General features: G+C 43.9%; 1 long non-coding RNA gene across 1 annotated transcript; it reads right to left on the bottom strand.

The window, feature by feature from the left end:
* Positions 1-37: 37 nt before the first annotated feature.
* On the bottom strand, positions 38-4,803 carry LOC109369150. Its single transcript, XR_004160836.1, has 3 exons — positions 4,501-4,803; positions 2,044-2,112; positions 38-214 (listed from the first exon to the last, which is right to left on the bottom strand). It is a non-coding gene; the product is annotated as an uncharacterized LOC109369150 (long non-coding RNA).
* Positions 4,804-8,316: the final 3,513 nt, after the last annotated feature.

Raw genomic sequence — 8,316 nt, 5'->3', positions numbered from 1 at the left:
GGTGGGAGGCAGACGGATCTCCAGCAGCGGGAAAGGGAAGCTGCGCAGGTGCCTGGCTGCACCGCGAGCACTCAGCTCCAGCCTCGAGCTGCTTTGTCTTTAGCCCAACAGTGTCACGTGGGAGCAGGTAAGGGTTACCTATGGATGCTGTGGGTCTGGAGTGCTAGGGTAGAGGGAGATCGGGGAGCTGAAGGGGTTCTCTCAATGGAGGAACCTAAAAAAAAAAACCGTATGTGGTGTAATTTGATACGCATCGTGACTGGCTACTTCTCTTTCCCAGAACATCACCAAGGTGTCCCATCATGGTGAAGTTCTGAATGTTACTTAGAAACATTAGCCCAAGATGTTTCCCAAGCATGATGCCCACTTCACAGAATGATTAGGATCCATTTAAAAAGCACTTGCTGTCCTGGTATTACTATTCCCCTTGGAAGGCTGTTTCAGAATCTCATAACTCAGCTTCTTAAGATTTCGAGCCTACATTTATTAAGGGACCCGTTTATATCCATTTGTTCAGATGCCAATTTTGTCCTTGAACTTAATTAGTTCTGATATTTACTCCCCTCACAGTGTACTAATATTCCTTCTCATCATTTCCTTTGTTCAAATCAAGCTTTTTAGTCTTGTCTCATAAGATAGAATCTTCATTTCCCTGATTATCCCAACATGCTAGCAACTTATGAAAACTGGGTCATGCCCAACACCCATAAAATATGGTTTTCAAAGGGGTTCATTATATTCCATCCCTTTGCAGCTTGACCAAGACACAAGCAGGGGGAAGGATTAGCATAAGGTCAGACAAACCACAATTCTCCTGACTTCAAGCTCTCCCGCAATCTGTCAGGGACATGAGTTTTGAAAGGCCTGTGGTTTGTAACTTGGCTTTACATCAATTCGCATTTATACATCTATAGATCATCTTCTGGAGAGGAAGGATGGCCTTGGAGTCACGAGGGACAACAGAAATCTGGAGGTTTGGGTTTAAACCCAGGTCTGCCTGGGTTTGGGCAACAGAAGTAACTTTGGCAAGCCCCTAAACCTTCTGCTGCATTTCCGTAATTTTAGAAGAGGGACAGTAACACTCCTGTCCTCTTCTCTTTTCCCCAGCACACCTGCCTGCCCTGAGTGCTGGCAGACCGGGTGCCTCCTTCTCCCTGTGCCCGCCACCCTGAAGTGCAAATTCATCCAGGCTTTTATGCTGATGGTTAAAAATAGCCATCGGTCTTATAGATTTTTTAATTAAGCTGCAGCCAGTGGCCAGCAGTAAAGTCAGGCATATTAACTGCAAAGCTGTACCCTGACTCCTGATTTGACGACAAAGTCAAAGCTGTATTATTATTATACCTTATTTAAACATTTGCAAAATTTGACACATTTTCTTTGCCAGTTTCCGTTTCAGATGGCAATTTTTGATCAGCTAATACAGCACAGAAACTGGGCCAGAAATGGACAGACCCTCAGCTCAGTGGTCACAGCAATAACAAACACTACCATCGTCCTTCCACCACAGTCAGGGCCTGGGAGGCTGGTACTGAGCAGAGACAGAGAGCACTCTGCTGAGCTGAGGTGAAGCAACGATATTTATGGGAGTAATTATCACAGAGAAAAACTGGAAAAATATGATTACAGCAAATTGTAACTCTCTCCAATATGTTCTTCGTTGTTAGAAATAGCTCAGCTGAGACCAAACCAATATGAACAACAGCCCGGGAGCAACAGACACAGGTTCTCTGGAGGCTGACACAACCAGAGCCTGAGAGCAGGGCAGGATCCAGCTCCAGTGTGCTGGGCAGTAGGGTGTCACAGCCTGTGCCTATTCCCAACACTTCTTCTTGGTTGAAGCCAAGCCAATAAGGGGAGTGTGATCTGCCCTGACCAGGGCTGCTTGCGGCTGTTTTTCAGCACACTTCCATGACAAAACAGTTTGCATGCTTGCATCTTGCAATTGGTGTCTATCAGTTTTTGGAGGCAATAACCAAGCTCATGTAAAAGCCAAAGCCTCATTTAACAAAGAGTGAAATGTTCTCGTTGAAATGTACCTACCCCGTGCATCAGAAAAGTTCTTCAGTCATCTCGAGAGCTCTGTAGGTGTTGTTGCTGCTCTCAAACAGTCTGTGAGAAGAATTATAAATGGTATTTACCTTTTAATTAAACAAAACATCTTGCAAATTAAACACATGCTCCTGCACATCAAAATTTAGTTAGCATTCATTTTTATTGTGCATCCTATGGCTCTCTGACAGCCTATTGAGTCCACAGCCAAATGTGAACACACGTTGCTAGTTCCTTTTTAACTTACATTTTGGGCATCATGTGCAAGATTTTATCACATATGAGGGGAAAAATCCTTCTGTAATTGACTGAAAATAGTTAAGCAGACTCCTGCTTAATATTCTTGTTGCTTAAAAATAAATAAATATATATATATTGGTGCGTCCTGGCAGTGGCAGAAAATCAGTTTTGGACACTTGCATGACATACATATTATTATCTTATGTAGAAAATTTGACAGTGAATGACAGAACACCTTAGAGGGATTTAAGAAGATGATAAAGGCAACAGCTTTCACATGAATACAGAATCTAGTTCCTAACAGTTACAAGCTTTTTTTACATGCATCCTTGTAATTTGACATTTATAATTCACTGTAGTGCTGGATCTCTGTCATTTTCTCACTGCCAGGTTCTCTATATGTGGATGTACACGTCCTTTCTAATTAGTATATGTATTTGATCCTTTAATAGCATCCTCGCTCCACCTTATTATGCAGTTACACAGTTATCTGCTCTGTACCAACAAATACTTTTGATAAAACAGAAACAGTTCTTCATTGCCTCCTCTTTAACAGGTGTTCAGTGGTGGTTTCTTTTTGTTTTTTTTGGGGGGGAGGAGCTATAAAATAATTTAGTCTAAAGGAAACCAGTAAATCATAAAGGATTTCCTTCTAGGTAAAAATAAATAATCTATGGAGGAACATTAACCCTCTGTCTATCCATCTCACATGCATCTCTTGTTGTGCATCCCACCTCTCTCACAGGGAGCTCCAAAGATCCTTCTGGAGGCACAGATGCTGTTGCAGTATCAATGATCATAACACCTCCTTTACACTAGAAGGACCAGCACAGACTTCCCCCAGGGCAGTTTCACAAACAGTGAGGCAGCTGCAGAGCCGTGGGTCAGCACACTGCACTGAGAGCCTGGACACACGCACTGGAAGAGACGAGGTTGTGCTGCAGGCTCCCAGCCCAGGGCTGACCTCTCACCACGGCTTCTTTGCTGAGCTTTGGTAACAGAAGTGGTGCCAAGCAGTTCCCAATATTACAAGTTATTAGGCAACTTAGTTGAGATTTAATGCAACTGGAATGAAAGCCTTTCAGTATCACGTTGAAATGGGCTGTGAAGGGCATACCTTCCAGTAATGCTCATATTGATGTGGAAATCAAAGGAAGGGCTTATTCCAAATGTTTTAAATATTATGGCTTGATGTTTGAAGTTGGAGATGCTCAAGTGTGTAATGCAGAGAACAAAATAGAGTGAGTTGTACTTGTGTGGTCACATTGAAATGTTACCTTTACTGGTATATAAAGAGGTAAGATAGGAATGAATTCAAAGCAAACTTTTCACAATTCTCTGCTGTTTGGAAGTAAGCACATTAATACTGATGACCATTTTAAATGTTCACAATGTGATTTCTGGCTTTGATAGATACCAGGCTTACTTAGGAAAGAAAACAGAATTTAGGATCAGTATGGAAAGATTCACCCAGACTGCTGAGAAGAGTGCACAACAGTGATAAAGGCTATTTTTAGGAGTCAGACATGGCTGCATGTCCCTCATTTGTGCCATTCAGACAGCTGCAATTGCTGCCAATGCAGGCTTGGACCCGTGGACTGCTCCTGCCTGCCCTGAGGCCTTTGCTGCCCATCAGGAAGTTGTGTTGGTGCTGCCATGTCCATGCCTGCTGCTGGCACAGAGCTCCCAAAGGGGACAGAGGCTTGTCAAGGCCAGCAGTGGCCACAGAGATCAATCGCTACTTCTACTGCTGTGCAAAACACATCTGGGCATCAGCCAAGAAATCTGAAGTATTTTTTTCCTTGGGTCTAATTATTGGTGTGTGACTCTCCACATGGTTTACACCAGATTAATGCAAGAAGTGAAAGCTTTGCTTTCAGAGCTCGCTGGTCGAGTGCCTTTCCCAAATGACCTAAGTGGTACTGGTTTGAGGTTTATCTCTTTGTATCACTTCTAATATCTTCCAAAATATCTCAGGTCTGCAGTAGCAACCATTGAAAAAGATAATCTGATGAAAAGCTGCTCTAGAAAATACAATCAAATGGCATCAGAATGCTTTAATTACCAAGTGTGGTGAAAATGGCTCCGTTATTTATGGATTTAAAGTAAAAATATATACATTTGTTTTCTATTTATATTCTCAGTATATTTTTTATGTTAATCCTTAAGAACCACAATAGAAATTCCAGTTCTCCTTTAATTTCTTACTTGATATAGACTCCCATTCAGGCAGTGAGGATTTCCAGCAAGCAGAAAACAATTCAGGATTTCAGAATCCGCTGCCTGGGTCAGAGAGATGTTTGGAATCAGCACAAGTATGTGAAGCTTCAGGATTTCTTCCTGTGGAAATTGAATATGAGTTGGAGTGTTTCCAGAGCCAGGAAGAACAACGCCTTGCCCTGCCTGTGCTTACAGAAGGGCACTGCCTGGTGTTGAGAATCTATCATCTTTTTGATGGTTTCAAGTACAGGATTCTGGGTAGCATAACAAGGAAGGTACAAAGTTGGTCACGAATGCCACAGAAATGCTCTGTGCCCGAAGGCAGGCAGCCCCAGTGCTGCGGGCGGGAGGGCTGCAGGAGCACGCTCGCTAGCGTGAGTGTATACTGCATTCTCTTTGATATATATCTTCTATTTTCTGATCCCATTACTTCAGATTAACTCTAAGTCTTATATCTAAACATGCACTCCGAAGGGAAAGTCTCTATTTACAGGCTGGATTAAGAGCTTTAACAAAGGGAATGGCAGAAAGTGATTCATCTACAACATAAGAAAAAGGACTGCTTTGTATTTTATCACTTACCAGCATCTCCCAAATCTTGTTCCTCCCTTTTTCTCCCACCCAAACACAACAGAGGCGGAGAGGTTCCCATCTGACTGCACAGCTGTGGGAAGCACAGCATGCCTCTGCTCCTCGCTGCCTGCCAGGACTCTTCTGCTCCCACCCAGGCTGCTGGCAGCATGTGGGCAGCCCAGCACTGCCTTGCCAGTCCTTTTTTTGCCCAACCGCTTTTGGGCTAGCCAAAAGTTACAGCATGTTACTGAGGGCATCATCCAAATGCGTCCTGAGCACTGACATGCTTAGGGGCATCAACCATCTCAATAGGAAGCCTGTTCCTGAAAGCCATCACAATACAGACATCTTCCTAATACCCCAGACCTCCACTCTGAACCTCCCTCAATGCAGTATCATGCCATTCTCACAGGTCCTATCACAGTGTGCTTAAAACTAATTAGCAGTGTGTAAAAATGGACTTCCACAGAAAAGCTGTGAGTGCTATTGCTGAACTAGGGAAACTGGTAGGAAAGCAGAAGATTACTTGTTGAGTCTTTACCCAGGCTAATTCCCAGCATGGCTCAGATCTGCAAGGTTTGATCTAAGTGAGATTACAAAATAATTTCTCATTAACTTTTACTTCTGTACCTGCCCCAGGAAAACGCAGTGCCTGTAGCTGGCTAATGAAGACCAGCTCCCACAGCATGGAGGCACAAGCCCTAAGCCACGGCAGCTCATCTCTTGCTGCAGCCATGTACCCAGCAGGGCAGCACTGTGGGATGTGCACACCCAAAGCAGAGACCCCGTTAGAACCATTTAGCATAGAAAACAGACACATAAAACTACTCTATGGCATCCTACACAGACTTTCAACCCCCACAAGCCCCCATCTCTTACACATACTTGCTGTGTTCTCCTTACAATTCAGACCCAAAGCTTCTCTCATCGGCACACATATCTTACTTCTCTGTCCTGGTAAAACTCCCCTGCTCCAGATCCCATCTTACCAAGTACAGCTGGCCTGAGCAACTCAGAGCCTACTAGCCTCATTACTGTGAGTATTAACCCACGGCACCTGTGTAGGAGCCACGCAGGGTGGAAGATGATTGGATGATTCTATGATTGATTTTATGATCCTCAGTGCCCCTGCCCTGGTGGTGGGCAGCACTATCCTGGTATCTTAGGGTATTTTCATCCAAATAGATGCTCACATGTTAAGAGTTAATTGTGACATTGTGGGTGGATGGTTTCAAAGGCATTCATTTCTCATGGGTGCCTGTGTGGTTTATCCTACTTCTATATTCATGATTAAAAGAGTTACCAGTTTCAAACACTGAAGGAAATTTCTTCCATATTCTCCCATTTTTTCCCTCAATTCATCATGACACTGGCGGGGGTTATTGAGGTGACTTGCTCCTATCTGTGAAGTAGGGCTCCAGCAAGCCATACGTGTTTTTCACCTGAGACCCCTAGCAGGAGCCAGCACATGGCTGCTGATTTTATTCCCACCTAAACTCTTCTAATGGCTGCTGTTAGTTTCAGTCTCTTGCTATTTCCTTTGGTGTGAGGCTCTGAGAGGTTGCACACAGCTGGTGTTCCACATCCAGGCACACCTGGCTGTAGTGGAGGGATCTACCTTTGGGGTTCAGCTCATGGTGTCCCCTGGAAACTCTCCCAGACTCCAGCTGAGCTCCTGCAACACCTCCACTTATTGCAGCAGGGTATCTGCCCAGGATGAAAGCATCTCTTGTCCTCTGCTTTCCTCTGTCCAAGCACAAAGAGCTACAGGACCTATGGTCTCTGTTCCCAGAAACAATAACAGAAATCCTTCATTATGTTGTACTTTTCTTCTCAATGTGAATTCCTTTAATATGTTGCATAGCTTCTCCTTTTCTTAAAAGTCTGTTGCCTTTTTGCAGAGTTAGAGGATCCATTAGTGCTTCTAAGTGGTCACAGGCAATGCAAAACAAGTTAGTATATTCTCTATTAAATCAGCATTGTAGTGAGGGATGAATACAATCAACCCAACAGACATTTTATCATGAAAATTATTAAAATTCATAGCTTAGAGGTGTGAATGCTTCTTTAAGAAAGGTACTTATGTTATCCCCAAAATAGCACCAGTACCATGTGATGTTCCAGTTGCTATGGTTACCACAAATTTGTTATTTAATAGCAAAGAAAATAGATGCACAAAACATGCTAATTATAACTGGTACAAATTTTTCTAAATGTTTTATATGAATATGCATGCATGTTTTATGCATAAGGAATAGGAATGCCCTTTTTCAAATAATTCTGCAAGTTTTTAGAAACATTTTAGTAGCTGGCTGGGAAGTGCATTGTATGGCTCTGAGCAGAAGGAAAGGAGACTGAAAATTTGAAGATGGACTATTTGTGTAAAACAGTGCAGTTTTGTATTCAAATAGCAAGAGAATCCAGAAAATCAAAGATGTTTAAATTTGTTGAGCCCTTATACTTTCCTGGTGGCATTTGATTTGCTTCTTTCTCTGTTCCTCACTTTGCTTTAAGTATTCCCTCTCTGGTCAGAAGTCTCCGGGAAACAAACTGTAGAAGGGTAGAAGCAAAATTATTAAATGTTGTTGTTAATACAACCCAAAGACAGAGACTGGGGTGCTTCAGTCACCAGATCCAAGTCTGCTTGAGGCTGCCCCACCCCATCTCCTGGCTTCCCTCAGAGCCCCAGGGCTGGGCAGGTGGTTCCCTTGGTGTGCTGGGCCTGGGCATGTCCTGCCTGTGGGAAGAGTCCTGCTGCAGCCCCAGAATCCCCCAAGACCAGCAGCTCAGGGGCATTTTCAGCGCAAAGTGGTGCATATAGCAAAGAGAAATAATCGGGCTGGATCCAGGTGGGGGGAGTGGATTCATCCACACTGGAAGGGGTGGGTATGAGAACAGATCTCTTGTAATTCCTCTTTCCTTTCTATTTTCCACCAGATGTTCCCAGACATAAGTCTGGGGCACATGATGTGTGCAGCACCATAAGTGCTGGAGCTGTGAAACATGGCGAGGCTAATAAAGCCCCAGGATGGCTGGGAGAAAACTCACTCCTTCCCTCTCCAGTTCTTGGCCATGCTGAAAAGACCCTTGATCCAAGCCTTCTATTAAACAAACCCACAACTGCAAGCTGAGGGACTGGCACTGCGCTGCCCACCTGTGTCCAGCTGTGCTGTGCAGTGCCATGCTATGCTCTCACTGATGAGCTTCTGGATCCTCCTGGGGACAGGGGAT

The sequence above is a fragment of the Meleagris gallopavo genome, chromosome 10 (assembly GCF_000146605.3).
Source record: "Meleagris gallopavo isolate NT-WF06-2002-E0010 breed Aviagen turkey brand Nicholas breeding stock chromosome 10, Turkey_5.1, whole genome shotgun sequence".
Classification (NCBI taxonomy): Eukaryota; Metazoa; Chordata; class Aves; order Galliformes; family Phasianidae; genus Meleagris; species Meleagris gallopavo.
Note: the sequence above shows the minus strand (reverse complement) of the source record. Positions and strands in the feature narration are given on the sequence as shown.